Source organism: Panthera pardus, unplaced genomic scaffold (assembly GCF_024362965.1).
Source record: "Panthera pardus isolate Hobbes unplaced genomic scaffold, ASM2436296v1 HiC_scaffold_12, whole genome shotgun sequence".
Lineage (NCBI taxonomy): Eukaryota > Metazoa > Chordata > Mammalia > Carnivora > Felidae > Panthera > Panthera pardus.
In genome coordinates, this window is record NW_026526677.1 from 40,506,944 (window position 1) to 40,524,743 (window position 17,800).

The following is a 17,800-nucleotide window of genomic DNA, read 5'->3' on the forward strand; positions in this document are numbered from 1 at the left end:
GGCCCCGTCCCCTGCCGTCTACAGAGGAGGGGGGGCTACAGCTCCAGTCCTACCACACTTTCCAAACAGCCCGACTTCAGGGATGGGAAAACAGCAATGGGGAGTCTAATTTACTCCAGGAACTACCACACTGAACCCCCATGAGCTCTAAGGGAAGGAACGAGCTACAATGTGTTGTTACGTGTGCATCTCCTTGACCCCTTTGTTATGGGGATGAATTACACCTTCAGACTTGACACGGGCCTTCACTGGTCAGGGTCTTAAAGCATCAGCATGATATCTATTTCGTATATACTTACTATATGCTAGGTACTGCGCTATACATCTTAAAGACCTAGTCTCCCCGAGCTAAGACGATGAGGTCACAGGCTCACAGAGATTAAAGCAGTAAGTCCAGAATCCCATTGCTAGAATACGCTTCCACATGTATGCCTAGCTGCCGTAGTAGGAACCGAGCACACTCTGGGTATTCTAAGCATTTGTAAGGTCATTCCTCTCAAATATACATGTTTTGTTTCTATAACCAAGTACAGCGAAGAGAGCACATTTTCACAACGACTTACAGACTCCCCTTCCTTCACACCATTAGAGAACTAATATGAACTATTTCTTCCAAAGTACCTCTGCCTTTGCTTTCATCCTACTTGGGAGGATATGTGAATGGTTCCTGATATAAGAAATGTCTCCTGCCTTTAAGGTGCTTATGATATAGTTGAGGGAGACAGTATGTGCACATGAACAAATGAAAGCATTTCCATGCAGAAGGTAACTTGGTAACTAAGTACCAAAGAGAAGGTAACTTGCCCAATGGTAAATATAGGCAAAAGATACACTTCAGTGGAGGCCACCAGATTCAACTACACCCAGACAACTGTGAAGAGAAACCACCCCGGTCATGGTAGGTCTGAGGCGATGAAGCTCCTTACATCCCCGCTCTCTGCTCTAAAGCTGAACTAGAGGGACTGGAGGCCAGGATTTTGTTCTGCCCCCTTAGCAGTTCATAAGAAGTAACCCGCACTGCCCCCCACCCCACCCTGGGACTGAGGTTTAGGGAAATCAGATGCACAGAAAGAATGAGCTGTGTTAGACTTCAAGACTGCTCTGAGGATTGTCCCACTGGGTTCTTCTACTCAGATTCATAAGGTTCCCCCATAATCCCTGCTGCCTGGTGTTCATGCCCTTGAGTGTCGGTGGGACCTGTGTCTTCCTTCTAACAGGATACAGTAAGGGTGTGATGGTGTATGTGTGGTTATGTGTACATGGTTATGTACTAACATTACTTAAGATTGTAGTGTAACCCAACTAGGGAACCCTACATGGCAAGGCACTGGGGACAGTGTCTTGGAGCTGAGGGGAGCCTGCAGCTAACAGCCAATAAGAAAGTGAAATCTTCAGTCCCACCTATAGCTACAAGGAAAGAAGTCTACCAACAACCTCAGTACGCTTGCAGATGGAGCTTTCTGCAGTCAAGCCTCAGATGAGATTGCAACTCTAAATGATACCTTGACCACAGCCCTGGATCTAGACCCCAAGCAGAGAACCCAGCTAAGCCACTCCTGGGCTCCTGACCCATAGAAACTATGAGGTGATCAGTCTGTGTTGTTTTAAGATGCTAAGTTTGTGGGGGCACCTGGGTGGCTCAGTCGGTTGGGCGTCTGACTTCGGCTCAGGTGACGATCTCATAGTTAGTGGGTTTGAGCCCCTCGTCGGGCTCCGTGCTGACAGCTCAGAGCCTGGAGCCTGCTTCAGATTCTGTGTCTCCTTCTCTCTCTGCCCCTCTCCAACTCATGCTCTGTTTCTCTCTGTCTCAAAAATAAACATTAAAAAAAAAAGATGCTAAGTTTGTGGTAATACTGTTATGCAGCAACAAATAATGAATACAACCCCTATTATACAGTGATAAAATTACCAAAAGCAGGACAACTAATAACCCACTAGTTTCCCTATATGTCTTTGCCTTATTTGTTTGTCTTATTATTTTGTTCATTGGTCTTATAGACACTCATAGAAGCAAACAGTACAGGGACATGGTAACCTGAAAGGCTCTCATGGGAGGAGCACTGTCCGTTCATTTTTAAAGCAGGAAGCAACTTTAAAGATGTTAAGTAATAGCACAGTAGTAGACAAAGTTATCTGCCCAGCATGGAGTCTCTTTTCCCAAACTGCCTCCTGGTTTCCTCTTAAGGAATTATGAGGCGGACCCCATGGATTGTAAATCTAGGCCAACCTCCCTGCGATTTGACCCGTTTGTCCCTAGCAGTGGCCCCTCACCACTCTGGTCCAGTTACAAGGTTGTTGCTGGGGCTCCTGTCTCCCAACTTCTGGAAAGGCCATGGCACCTACTCCTGTTCCAGCCTGATTCTCAGCCGTCCACTGATTCTGCCGGCCTTTTGTGCCCTTCCAGTAAGTTTCCTTTGCTTAAAGTTGCCAATCCTTTCCACACCTGATAACTAAAGGTCTCTTACCAAATCACAGAGCGAAACCCAGAGCCAAGGCTTCCCAATTCCCAGACCAGATACTTCTCTGTTTCCTGGGCCTGGTGGAATCCAGCCAAGGAGCGAATAGATAAGGCCTTAAGAAATGCTTATCTCACCAGCAATGCAAGCACCTCACCCACGTTCCCGCAAATTTAAAATACCTGAAAGGGAATGAGATGCAAGGAACCCAGAAAACTGATAAAATTTGATACAAGAAAATTCTTTTAAACTTGGCTTTGAAACAACTTCCCTCAGCCCTCTTCTTTTCAAGTGATTAGTGTTCCTGCAGATAAAGGATAAAGAGATTTTCAGAACTTAAGCAGATAAGCTGTCTGAGCAATCCTATTAATTATATAGAAGCGTGTGGGTTGACTGCGGATTCTTTAAGGCATGTATCACTGGCTGGTTTTCAAATCTTGAGAGCCTAAAATAAGAGATAAGCTGGAAGGAAAAGTGTCATTACTTTAGGTTTTAAAAAAACTATCAATTTTTAAATCAACTTTTAAAGAAGTGATTTTATATCTCAATGTCTTATTTGAGTACATTCGGGTCAATTATTTGCTCAGCTGGATAAGTAACTAAATGAGGGCTTGTCACAATGGTCAACATTTTGCAGGACAACACAGGTAGGGAATATATTATCAATGTCTTCTGACAGTCAAGTAATTAACTGCATTTTTGAAAGGCTACAGGAAAATCTTCCATTTTCCAGGAGTTAGGCACAGAGTCTCATTTGCCCTGTAAAAACTGAATTCTATTTAAAAAGTACTTACTCAGTTTTTACCATCTGCTTAGCACTGTATCATGCAAAACAATGTCTATTATCCTACTCTGGATAAGAAAAGATCTTGTGTGGGGTTGCCTGGGTGGCTCAGTCGGTTGGACACCCGACTGGTTGGGCATCCGACTTGGGCTCAGGTCATGATCTCTGGGTCCATGAGTTTGAGCCCTGTGTTGGGCTTGGTGTTGACAGCTCAGAGCCTGGAGCCTGCTTCAGACAGATTCTGTGTCTCCCTCTCTCTCTGCCCCTCCCCTGCTCGCTCTCTCTCTCAAAAATAAATAAACATTAAAAGAAAGAAAGAAAGAAAGAAAGAAAGAAAGAAAGAAAGAAAGAAAAGATCCTATGTGTGTAAATCTTCCAGAAGATTATCCTGACTGAAAACTGTTAGTTACTATTGACTAAAATCTTTCTAAAATGATAATATAGTTCCCCAGTTTCTTAAATAGAGTATTTGGAATCTAATTTTTCTTCATGTTTCAGAAACTCATGAGCACTACTGTTTCTTTAAATTCAAAGTCAACCAACAATGTAGTCCATCTATGACACAGTAATACACTCAGAGGTTGTTAGATGTGTATCCTCCTAAAATAAATGGCTCCAGCGTATTATGCTTTTCATGCTGTTTTTATGGTTGTCTGTCTCTAAGTTCAACCTGTCTCTTCCCTCTACCCTCATGGTAATCTCTCTTCTAGCCCAGGAAAACTAGAAGATTCCAGGGGAATTGAGGTCACCACACTGACTTTAATAAACCATTCCAAGTCAATAGATTTCTAACTGCTTAAGAAATGCTCTTTGTCCTGTGGGGTGAAGGCCATGACCTCCATCTCAGGTGTTTCCCTGGCCAGTCGGTGGCCTTTCTCACTGTCCACACGAATTCCAACTTGTTGATACTGGGACTCTATGATGGAATGGCAGGAATGCTGAATATAAATTATATACCTATATTCATTACTAAAATCCAACATTTAGACAATAAGGGCATTTCTGCATGAAGATACTGTAATTTTTTAAATTTTTATTCATGTTTGAGAGAGAGAGAGAGACAGAGCACAAACAATGGAGGGGTAGAGAGAGAAGGAGACACAGTTCCAGGCTCAAGCTGTCAGCACAGAGCCCAGTGCAGGGCTCGAACTCACGGACCGCGAGATCATGACCTAAACTGAAGTCACACACTTAACCAAGTGAGCCACCCAGGCGCCCCTGCCCGAAGACATTCTGAGAAAAACAACATGTCTTAGATGAACCAGGGCAAAGAGTGCGACTTGAGAGTTCAGAAGAATCATTTTCATTGAGCATCTACTATTATACCTACTTGAAAACAACATCGTAAGGTGGTAACCACTGGCCCCATTTTACAAGTCAGGAAGCTAATTTCAGAAAGCAGGAAGAACGTGTCCCAGTCGCAACCTGACGGGGTAAAGCCAGCGTGGACATGCAGAACTGCCTAACAACAACACCGCACTGATTTCAAAACACCACATTCCCGAGTGCCACCATACGAAAGCTGTCAACCATTTCCAGACTGTGGTAAGGTAAGCTGATTCCTTTTTTTTTTTTTTTTTTTAACGTTTATTATTTGAGAGAGAGAGAGACAGAGACAGAGAGCAAGCAGGGGAGGGGCAGAGAGAGAGGGAGGCACAGAATCGGAAGCAGGCTCCACGCTCCGAGCTGCCAGGGGCTCGAACCCACACACAGTGTGAGATCATGACCTGAGCCAAAGTCGGATGCCTAACTGACTGAGTCACCCAGGCACCCCGGGCAGGCTGATTCTAGATTGTTCACTGGCAAGGGAGAATAGAGCTTCAAGAACATTACTCCTGAGGTGTCCCTGTTTTTCAGGCTTCCACCTGTAATGACTTATACTGTACAGAGTCATACAAGCCAGAACAACATTTCACAAAACCCCTTCTTGTTATTATGGTTGTGCTTCTGAGTTGGCCAATAGACGAATGCTTGGCTTCTCAGATCGAGTGGTTGGTGACTGCTCTGATTCTCCAGCTCACCCTTTCAAACCTTTACTTCCCTCATACAATCGTTCAAGGTCTAATTCTTATAAGAAATCCCTTATATCATAACTCACCGTGGTTCTGCATCCCTGATTAAACCCTGACTAGACAAGTGACACTTCGGGGAGCAAAAGGGACAGGGGGATGCTCCAGAGGTGGCCAGGGGCTGTCTGCTTCCCAGTGCCCACAGTATAGGATATGCCAGCAAGATGGCACTTGACAAGCTGTGGATCATTTTGGTTGCCAATATGTTCGCAGCCACAAATCTACGAGCTAAAACATTTTTAGGTCAAAGTGCCCTTTACAGATGCATTGCATGGAACTCAGCCACTGCCTTCTGCAGCTATCTGACTCAGCTCACTTATGATGCCAGGACACTCTACATCCAAGATCTCACCTGACTCAGTCAGACAGAAAATGCATGGCCCAGGAGCCAAAGTCTGGCTGCTAGTCCCAGCTTTGACCCCCAGAACAAGACACTTTACTTTTTAGGTCTGGTTTCTTCTTTCATAGACATGAGCTCAAGGAAATCATTTCTGAGGTCCCTTAGAAATAAATTTTCATGAAAAGCAAATTCAAAGTCACCAGTGATTCCTAGCACATAAGAAACTGCACTCAACCAAAAGAATTTTGTCAAATATGTGGGAAAGGATTAATCCTAGGGAGGAAAGGGGGCTCTTAATGAAAGCACTAATCCTCAGGCATGAGTACACCCAGTATTCCTCGCGGCTAAAACCAAATAAAGCAGACTTAGAATTTATTGTTGCTATTATTCCAAGAAGTTGTAATTTTCATGAAACTAATCTTACAGGTGGGGAGTCCATTTGTTGCATTGGTTTTAATATGTTGACTTTGCCTATTAGTTCTAAATTTTTTTCTGTCCGTGCCTGTGACATTATTTGAGACGTCCTGTGTCATCTAAAGCTTCAGCTTAAAATTTGGGGGAAGTGAACAGACTGGCAACTCACTCCACAAGTAGCTTTATGAATGGAATATTCTGAATATAGAGCTTGGGCGTCTCAGGATGGGAGAGAAACTTGGAGATCCTCTCATCCAAGGGTTCCCAAACTTCCAGCATGGACCTCTACTTTGGGCCCCTAAACCAGTGCCATGTTGGCTATCGGAAACCCAGAAGCATCTTCTAAAGATTCTTGGGTTCCTATCCTCAGAGATGAGTCTGGGGTAAGGCCCTGGAATCGTTTTCTGTTTGGGGTTTGTTTGTCTGTTTTTTAAGTTTCCTGGCTAATTCAAATTTGTTGGTAGGTTTGAGAATGATGATCTGGAAGAATCTTCATCCAGTATTTAAATTGTCATTACAGAACTTCTGGTACTAAGACAGAGTAAGTCCATTACAACCTATTTCTCCCATTGATTATAAACAAAACCTCTAGAAATAATACAAAAGCAATTAGCTGAGGACTCTGAAAAGTAAACAGTAGCAACTAGATTGAGAAAGGAGGGCAAAACTTAAAGAACAATCGGTATGGCCGTGAACTTACTTTCCTTTTTTATTTCTTGGCATTAGTCAGAGGGTGGGCTGATGCTTGAAACTATGCCACAGGACGACAGCAAAACATGTGAAAGGAACCCCTTTTCTAGACAGAGGATCAGGAAGACGGGCCCCTGAACCTGAAGATGGGGAGAATCCCTTTAATTTTTCTATTTTTATTCTTTTTTTTTTTTTTCTCCAAGTCCTCAACTAGCCCTAAGGTGCACTGCCATAGTGGCAGTGGCATTGGCATGGGCACTGAAAACCCTAAGACAACCATCCCTCAGGACACAGGTATTGGGGAAAGGGGTCTCAAGAATCCAATAAGTATGGGATGCCTATCACCTTCTTCTTGCTCTTTTTTTCTCTTCAGGTTGCCCTGGGGCACCCCAGGTGCTCAGAAATGTGTCCCCGTGCATGGGCTAAAATTCTCAGAGAGACACTGGTTTTACAGCCAGAGAGCTAGGAAGAAAGACCCCCTGGGAGCCAGAGAGTCTCAGGGAAATTCCAAGGATGAAAAAATTCGAGAAGGAAACCCCTGAGGTTTGTATATGAACTACTACCAGTTTCAGATTCACCGCTGCTTTAGGCATGCACAGAACAGACCCCAACAAGAATAGAGATGGCTTCAAGGACTAAGCAACAATAGAAATCACCGCCCGTGTAACAGATTAACACCTGAATGGTGCGCATGTTAGGTAGGCGGGCACCCACAGCACAGCAGAAGCTTTGAAAACTGAGCTGACATTGGAAGCACCACTCTCAGAAGGCAAGACCCAACTGGAGGGATGAGCTGAACCAGGTACGCTGCCTGCTAGAACAATTACTGTGCAAATTAATGTTCTCCAGAGGATTTTAAGAGGGCCCAGAGTCTCGCAACATAATATTCAAAATTCCAGAATACAACTCTAAATTACTTCTCTATGGAGAAACAAAAAACAAAAGGAAAGAGAAAATCTGCTCAATTTTCAAAAGGAAGGCAATCAACAGATGCCAAACCCAAGATGACCCAAGTGTTGGAATTATAAAGATTTTATTTAAAAAAATTTTTAAGTTTATTTATTTATTTTGAGGTGGGGGGAGGGGCAGAGAGAGATAGGGAGAGGCAGAATGCCAAGCGGGCTCCACGCCGTCAGCACAGAGCCCAACGCAGGGCTCAATGTCACGAACCATGAGATCATGACCTGAGCCAAAATCAAGGTTTGGACACTTAACCAACTGAGCCACCCAAGCGCCCCAGAATTGTAAAGATTTTAAAGTGACTATTATAACACATGCTTTGTGAAGTAAAGGTAGATACTCTTCAAAGGAATGGGAATACAGATGTTCTCCACCAAAAACTAAAAACTATAAAAAATAATAAGGTGGAGGGGCGCCTGGGTGGCTCAGTTGGTTGAGCATCCGACTTCAGCTCAGGTCATCATCTCACAGCTCGTGAGTTCAAGCCCTGCATCGGGCTCTGTGCTGACAGCTCGGAGCCTGGAGCCTGCTTTGCATTCTGTGTCTCCCCCTCTCTCTGCTCCTAACCCACTCGTATTCTGTCTCTGTCTCTCTCAAAAATAAATAAACATTAAAAAAAATTTTTAAAAAAAGAATAAGGTGGAAACTTCAGATCTTAAAAATACAGTTTTTGAAATAAAGAGAAATTCATTGGCTGGGCTTAATAACACAAACAAAAATTAACATTCTCCAGAGAATGTAATAAGACCCTGAATCAATAGAGAGTCCAGAAATAGACTCATGCAAATATGGTCAATTGTTTTTCTTTGACAAAATGCAAAGGGACGTCAATGGAAAAAGAACAGTCATTTTAGCAAATAGTGCTAATACAGTTAGACATCCATACCCACAAAAAAGTGAACCTCAACATATACCTCACACATTATACAAAAATAAACTCAACAAGGATAGTATGCCTGAATATAAACTGTAAGCCTATCAAACATTTAAAAGAAAACATAGGAGAAAATCTTGTTACTTTGAGTAGCAATCTTGGATACAACTCCAAAAGCATGATCCATGAAAGATAAACTTATTAAGTAGGACTCCATCAAGATGAAAAATGTATGTTCATAAAAAGCCTCTAAAAATATTTTTTAAGTGAAAAGACCAGCCACAGGCTGGGCAAAGCTATTCACAAATTATATATCTGACAAAGTACTTGTATGTTCCATATATAAAGAATTCTCAAAACTGAACAATTAAAAAAAAATCCAGTTCTGTTTAATTTATTTTTGTTGTTATTTATTTTTTAAAGTAATATCTACACCCAATGTGGGCTTGAACTCATGACCCTGAGATCAAGAGTCGCATGCTATACTGACTGAGCTAGCCAGGCACCCCAGAACAATCTGATTTTCTTTTAAGTGGGCAAAAGATTTGAAAAGTCAGTTTACTATAGAAGATACATGCATGCATGGCACACAAAAATATTCTCAACATCATCGTTCATTGAAGAAGTGCAAATTTAAACCATATTAAAATACCACTATTATGAAAAAGAAAACCAAAGCTAAAGGCATCACAATTCTGGACTTCAAGCTATATTACAAAGCCATAATCATCAAGGCAGTATGGTTCTGGCACAAAAACAGACACTTAGATCAATGGAACAGAATAGAGAACCCAGAAACAAACTCACAAATGTATGGCCAATTAATCCTTGACAAAGCAGGAAAGAATACCCAACGGGAGAAAAAAGACAGCCTCTTCAGCAAATAGTGTTGGGAAAACTGGACAGCATCATGCAGAAGAATGAAACTGAACCAGTTTCTTCTTTATATAACTCAAAATGGATGAAAGACCTACATGTAAGACTGGAAACCATCAAAATCCTAGAGAAAACAGGCAGCAATATCTTTGACCTGAGCCATAGCAACTTCTTACTAGACATGTCTCTGGAGGCAAGGGAAACAAGAGCAAAAATGAACTATTGGGACCTCATCAAGATAAAAAGCTTCTGTACAGTGAAGGAAACAACATAACTAAAAGGCAACCGACAAAATGGGAGAAGATACTTGCAAATGACATATCGGATAAGGGGTTAATATCCAAAATCTATAAAGAACTTCTCAAACTCAACACCCAAAAAACAAATAATCCAGTGAAGAAATGGGCAGAAGACATGAATAGATGCTTTTCCAAAGAAAACATCCAGACGGCTAGCAGACACATGAAAAGATGCTCAACATCGTTCATCAGCAGGGAAATACAATTCAAAACCACAATGAGATACCACCTCACACTTGTCAGAATGGCTAAAATTAACTCAAGCAATAACAGATGTTGCGGTAGATGTGGAGAAAGGAGAACACTTTTGCACTGTTGGTGGAAATGCAAACTGGTGCAACTACTCTGGAAAACAGTATGTAGGCTCTTCAAAAAATTAAAACTAGAACTACCCTATGATTCAGCAATTACACTACTAGGTATTTATCCAAAGGATACAAAAATGCTGTATTGAACGGGCACACACACCCCGATGTTTATCACAGCACTATCAACAATAGTCAAATTATGGAAAGAGCCTAAATGTCCACTGACTGATGAATGGATAAAGAAGATGTGATACATACACACATACGCGTTCATGTGCACACACACACACATACACACACAGTGGAATATTACTCAGTGTTGAAAAAGAATGAAATGTAGATGGACCTAGAGTCTACTATGCTAAGTGAAAAAAACTTCTCAGTTTTGGAAATTTCTCTTGACATATCCTCATGTTCATTGATTCTTCCCCCGGTTGTGTCCAGTCTACTAATGAACCCACCAAAGGCATTCTTTATTTCTATTATAGTATATTTGATTTCTTCTTCATTTTTTCTTAGAATTTCCATCTCTCTGCTTTCATTATCTATCTGTTCTTGCATATTGTTTACTTTTTCCATTAAAGCTCTTAGCATATTTGCCATAATTATTTTAAATTCCTGGACAGATTATTCCAATATCCTGGCCATATATGACTCTTTAAAATCTCTCATTTTTTAAATAATTTTTTTAAAGTTTATTTATTTTGAGAGAGAGAGAGAGAGAGAGAGAGAGAGAGAGAACACAGCAGGGAAGGGCAGAGAGAGAAGGAGAAAGAGAATCCCAAGCAGGCTTCATGCTCAGCAAAGACCCTATGCAGGGTTTGATCTCACAACTGTGAGATCATGACCTGAGCTGAAATCAAGAGTTGGCTGCCCAACCAACCTGAGCCACCCAGGTGCCCCCAAACTCTCTTTTTTGCCTATTGATGTGTCTTCTAACTTTTTGTTTAAAGCTGAATGTGATATACTGGGTAAAGGAAACCCAGTACTGGTTTACACGGACATTTCTATTCCAGTAAATTGTGATTCTCTGTATCCACTTGACAGTCTCTCCAATTTGGGGGGGGGGGGGGCAGCAGTTTGTCCTGTGATCTTGATTCCCTAATAGATGTTGATTGTCAGTTTGTTCAGCTTTTTACTTGTCATTAGAATGAAGTGATGATTTCCAAACTCCTTACATGCTGTACTAGAAACCAGAAGTCCCTCCAATATTCTTCAGCTCATGAATAGATGGACGTTATGCTAAATCTATACAACGGAATGTTATTCGGCAACAAAAAAGAACAAACCATGGATGAGTCAACAACATGGATGAATCTCAAACACACTCTGCAAAGTGAAGGAAACTTAATTTCAAAAGCTGGATACTTTCTTAAAAAAAAAAGCTGCATATGGTAATTCCATTTATATGATATACTCAAATAGGCAAAACTATAGTGATAGAGAACAGATGAGTGATTGCCAGCGGTTAGCGATGGAGGTGGGCTTGACTACAAAGGGGAAGTACAAAAGAATTCTGTGTCTTCATTGTGGTAGTGGTTATGTGAGTCTATGCATTTTCCAGAATTCATAAAACTGTATAATAAAAAGTTTATAGATTTTAGAGATTTTTTTTTTAATTTGCCATTATAACACCCCATCTGAGTTATTTCCAAACTCTACTTGAAGATTTCCGGCGGTGAGGAATTTACTCTTTTCAGAGACCACTAATGCTATTATGACAAAGCCTCCCATCCACTCTGCTGTGAATGGGTTAGAGATTCAAAGATATTAAATATCTTACCCTTGGGCATCAGTAGTCATCTGACTGCTCTTATCCATAGTGGGCTGTGAGATTCTTTCATTTTCTATTATTGCCATAAAGTGAAAAAGGACGCACTATGTTATTAGATAACTCAAAGATTTTCTAATACATTGAAACAATATCAGCCTATCTGCAATGTCTATATTTATTGGTCCTAGTTTTTCCCTTTCTCAGGACAAATTTATTCCTTCTTTATATATATGACTGTTCATCAGATATTTGAAGAGTTTCTATCCATATTCATCGTCCCACCATCACCAACTCTTCCCCAAAAATGTGTCTGGTTCCTTGAGCTGTTCCTCACATGGCATGTTTTTAAGATTTTTTTTTTTATGAAACATGAACTTTACGTTCAATATTTCTTCCCAATCTCCAGAATAGAACATTATATTTAATTTTCAGCTAGCACAGGATCTACAAAGAAAACATTTTTATTGAAATTGGTCCCATGATTTCTGCCTTCACATATCCAACAGTGAACACATAATTCAAGCTTTCTTTGAAGACTGAAAATATTACAGGCTCTCATGCTCGTCAGGTTCTGTGGTCTAACTGAACTGCCTCTATACCCTCTGAGAGTTCTTGGAGCACTTTCAAATTCTAGTGTTTGGGGACAACCCACTAGAAGGAATTCATAGACTTAAAATATCACCAAACAAGTCAACAATAACTACAACACAACCACCAACACCATATCTCAGCATCTATAAAAGGATCCACATCTATAAAAAGATCTGCAGTTGTCATACCATATACTTGGCCCCCTTCAGCACTGTGTCATTCTGTGACTAGAGATCCTTATTGCCCTGACCACATTCTTTCGAATGCTCCTGAGGCCACGTCCTCCCATCTTCCAGGAAATAGGAGACCTTTCTTAGGTTCCAGCAGATCTTCTCAGGAAATTGTTCCTCACCCACTACTCACCCACTACTCCTGCTCACTCACCCACTACTCCAGGGGACATCTCACCCACTACTTCCAGGGGACAGACATTGCTATAACATTTACGTATACTCAGTAAGAAATGAATTTTATCTCCTGTGGGTTTATGGAATGGTCACTGAAATCTTTTGGTCTATGACCCCAGATGTGGCAAAAACTGAGTTAAGAAATCGGGTTAAAGTCTGCCAACCCCAAGACATCCCCTCGATGGATATTTGAAACACATGTTGCAAGTTATAACTCAAATTTGATCACAGATGGTTTTTCTAACTTCTATTTCTATTAATTCCTAAGGAAATGCAAGTGAAACAAAGCCTATTTCTCTAGGTTATAAAGAAATTTCTGCTAAAACAATGTAAAAGTGGAATTTTGTTTGAGTGTGTCTATTCAAAATGAGAATAACAGTTCTGTGAAAGACCCTGAGAGAATGGGAAGAGGAACCACAGACGGGGAGAAAATATTTGCAAAAGGCATCTGATAAAGGACTGTTGTCCAAACTGTACAAAGAACTCGTAAAACAATAAGACAATGAATAATTCAATTAGTAGTGTTAGATGCTAAAAAGAAATGAGCTATCAAGCTATGAAAAGAAATGGAGGAAACTGAACTGCATCTTACTAAGTGAAAGAAGGCAATCATGAAAGGCTACACACCGTACAATTCTAACTGTATGACACTCCGCAAGAGGCAAAACTGTGAGGACAATAAAAAAAAAAATCGGTGGTTTCCAGAGGTTAAGAGACAAGGGGGGATGAACAGACAGAGCGCAGAGAATTTTTAGGCCCTTGAACCTACTCTGTATGATACTTTGACGGTGGATACGGGTCATGATACATCTGTCAAAACTCAGAGGATGTAAGACACCAACGGTGAACCCTAAGGTAAACTATGGAATTTGGCTGATAATGATGTGTCAGTGTAGGTTCATTGATTGTAACACATGTACCCCTCTGGGACAGGACACTGATAGTGGGGGAGGCTGTGCATGTGCGGGGGGAGGGGGTATACGGGAACTCTCTGTACCATCCGCTCAGTTTTGCTCAGAACCTAAAATGGATTTTTAAAAAATAAAGCCTCTTTTTAAAAAATGGGTAGAACAGCATTTCAGAATATTTGGGCTCTCAGGTTTCTTGTTGTACAAAAGGAACCTGTCACAGCATCTAGCAGGAGCCAGGGATACAGCTGTGCTCATCATCTTAGGACTTCCAATTCTCTTTGTAACGGTGACATATTATAGACTGCCTTCCCTAAAGGCTTGCGTTTAAAATTCAACATCCAAGTACCTTCTCCTTCGTCTGCAAACCATTTTCATGTATGACTGGACCATTCTCTCCTCCATCTTTATAAACCCAAGATTAGATCAACTCATCTTTCTGAGGTCTTTTTCTTCGTCTGATGCCCAGTCTTTCAACTCTAAAGGGGTAGAATCCTGATGCTTTGGCAGGAAGGAGGTTTTTTTTATTAGTTGTTTTTGCTTTTAGTTTTGTTTTTTTCTCCTGTGTCAGGAAATATTTTGAATTAAAATATTTTGCATTATTTCTAATATTTTGAATTATTTTGAATTATTATTTTGAATTATTTTTAATAATTTAAAAATATTATAAAATATCATAAAATATTTTGAATTATTTCTAACCTCCAAATTTTATGTAAGGGGGCCACATTAGAACAAAGGTGTTTTGTGACAATATAGAATGTCTCCTCTTATTACTAAGGAATCATCACACTCCAAGGGAAGTAAAGACTTGGTTTTCCTAGCTAGAAAATGAGAATCGTCGAATTTTAGAATTAGAAGATGCTTTGAAAGTCATTTTGTTCAGCATGAACATTTTGTAAATAAAGAAATCGGAAAGGGGAACTGACTTGTCAAAGGGCACACAGCAGTTAATAGCAGAGCTGAGACTGGAAAGAAACCCTTATCTGTCCATTCCAACTCGTCACTATTTCCACTTTAGGCACAGCGTGAACACTTTGGGAAAGTTGATTTAAAAAAAAAAAAAAGCTTCCAACTATTCTAAAAATGCCTCCAATCCTTATTTTTACATTTTAGATGGAGTGGCTATTGCTCAAATAAGTAATTTCTTCTTGCTGAATTTGTGCTTTCTCTTTCGCTGCTTGTTCCAGATCTGATAGAAATTTAGCCTTTGTGAGGCTCTCAAAACCACTCAGTTATATGACTAAATTCAACCCAAAATTTTCAAGTGCCTACTGGGTGCCAACAGCAAGGACACAAAAATGAATAAGATGCTCTCTGCTCCCCGAAGGAGTCCACCACCTAATGAGTCAAAATGACACGTGAACAGCCAGCCGAGGTTCCTTGTTATGAGAAGTGTGAAGTGTGCGTGGGTCCCAGCACGGAGAGTGGCACATCCCACCTGGAAAAGGCTGGGTGTGGAGGCCTGCACTGAAGAGACAGCATTTGACCTGCTTATGGAAGGATGAGGAAGATCCCACCGGCAGGGGGCAGGTTAAGGAGGTGGAGGACATTCCAGGCAGAGGACAGAACATGAGCAAAGCAGAGAGGCATGAAAGTGCAGGCTATTTTTGGAGAACAGTGATTAGACTGGAGAGGCTGCAAGATAGGATAAAGGAAAATGGGGGTGGTGGGAGAAAGAAGTGGAAAGTTAATTTGGGGCAAGATGAAGAAACTTGGATGCCATGTCAAAATTGTTTAGCATGATCGTGCAGTGACAGGATGCTCAAGGCGGTCTTCAGGCCGAAAGGGGGCATCATCAGATGTGGGCGGTGCGAGAGATGGAAAAGAGGTGGGGAAATCTACATGATTGAGAGGCTTCTGAAAAAATAGTCTAGGCAGGACATCTGGGCAATAAGTGGAGCAGGGATAAAAAGAAGGGCTGGATTCAAAAGCATTGTTTAAATATCTGTTGTTGATGCAAGTGAACAGTCATAGACTCTACTCAACCCATGGAAATATCTCCTAAGCAGACAATCCCATTGATCCACTGTTGAATCTCTGTGAGTTCATTCACATTGATCAATTTGCTGGCCCTGTGATCGCCACTTCAGGGGCTCGTACTGCTTCGGGCTTTGTACTCGCTGAAGAACAAATGTAGGAACGGCATCTACAGAACCCAAGGGACCGCTGATGTAAAGCCCTGCTCATCTCTCAGTGCAGGATGAAGTTGAACTGGTACTTGGGCTGTGGAGGTGCTCAGACCTGCGGTGATTCTCAGACCCTACGGTGTCCTGTCTTCTAACTCCATAAAGCCAATCAAATTAGTTAAAATTCCCCTCAGAGCATTGGCTCTAGAGTGGAGAACCTAGTTCCGGCCCTGACTTTGCCGCATACTATCTGTGGGACCTAACCCCTCGAGCCAGGTTCTTTATCTGGAAAGGGGGATAAGAATACCTCAATCCTTCTGCTGCTTGAGAGAGAGACAGAAACAGAGAGAAAGGGACAGGGAGAGGAGAGAGATCACACCCGAGAGAATTAAACACATGGTAAGGCTGAAAAGTACTAGTTGAGCCAGTGCTTTTAAGCTGAAAAGCATTATGTAGGGAACACTGTTACTACTACAACCAGCAAGTGATGAATGGCCACAAACATGAGAAGACCAATAAAAAAAAAAAAAAATCTGTGTGATGTAAGTAACTCGTGTATTTGTTTCACCAAGTCTCACTTCACTTCAGTGAAGATGATAACATTTGGGGTTTTTTTTCCCTCTCTTGAGAAAAAAGAACCATCCTGATGCACTCAAGTGTTGCTTTGCCCATTTCTTTGCCTTTCCTGGATGGGACATATGGCCAGGAGCAACCTTTGAGTGGTAGTTTAAAATTAATTCTCTCTTTGAAATAAGAGCCAACAACAAATGTCAGACCACTGGTGCATAGAAACAGTGAAAAGCCTTAGTTACTCCAAGAATGTGGCTGACACTGAATACATTATGGCCCAATTATGTGTCTTTTCAAAGTAGTTTGGGTGGGCAGGTGAAAGCTGAGACTCCCAGGCCTGTAATTTCTTCTATAGCATATTCTCTTTTTGTGTGGCATGGTTTAGGGTGGTGGTTCCCAAAATGGAAGACAGGCCAGGGAACATGTGAAATGATACTGGAGTATGAGAAAAGGAATCAGAACTTTTATTACATTATCATCTTTTTGAGGGTGTAGTTTTGAATATGTTTCATAAGTTCATATCATTATGTAAGTACACATTACAAATATATATACATACACACACAAATTGTGTACGTGTACATATGTGTGTGTAATGCTCAAACATGTTTACTGAGGGACCATGATCAAACAAATTTGGGAACCACCTTTGGAGAAGGGTTTTGGAGTTAGATCTGGCTTTAAATTTCCCTGTCACCTTAGTGACCTGCATTTCCCGATGACTTACCAGCTTTTGGTTATTCTAGAGGAAAGAAGAGCAGACTGCGGTAGATTCTAGTCCTGACAGGGCCATTGACTTACTGTTGGCTTAACGGTGTGGCCTCGGAGGAATTAGCTTTCATGACCTGCCATTTACTTCATTCCTTATTCAGACAATGGGTATAATAATACCTTCTTTACAAAGTTATTGAGAGGATTAAATAGAATAATGTTGATTCTGAATTGGGGTATAAAGGTGGTGTTTTAAAAGCATGTGTTAAAGATTGAACCCATTGTCTCACCTCTCTTGCCTGGTCTTCTTCATGTCCTATGTTTCACAATGGCTTACTCATTTATAGTTATTCTGGGGGAACAACGGGGCAGGAACAGTGGATCCTAGTCCTAATACTACCATTCATTTACTGCTGAGTTAACATTGTGCTAGTATTGACTGAGCACCTGCTACGAGTCCAACTCGTGCTTAATATTATCTATTCATAGAATCCAAAAGAAATGTGCTTCATCTTTCAGATGTAGAAGGTCTAGAGCACTGTTATCCAATGAACTTCTGCAAGGATGGAAACATGTGATATCTATGCTGCCAATGCACAGGCATCGGCCACATATGGGTATTGAGCCCTTGGAATATATG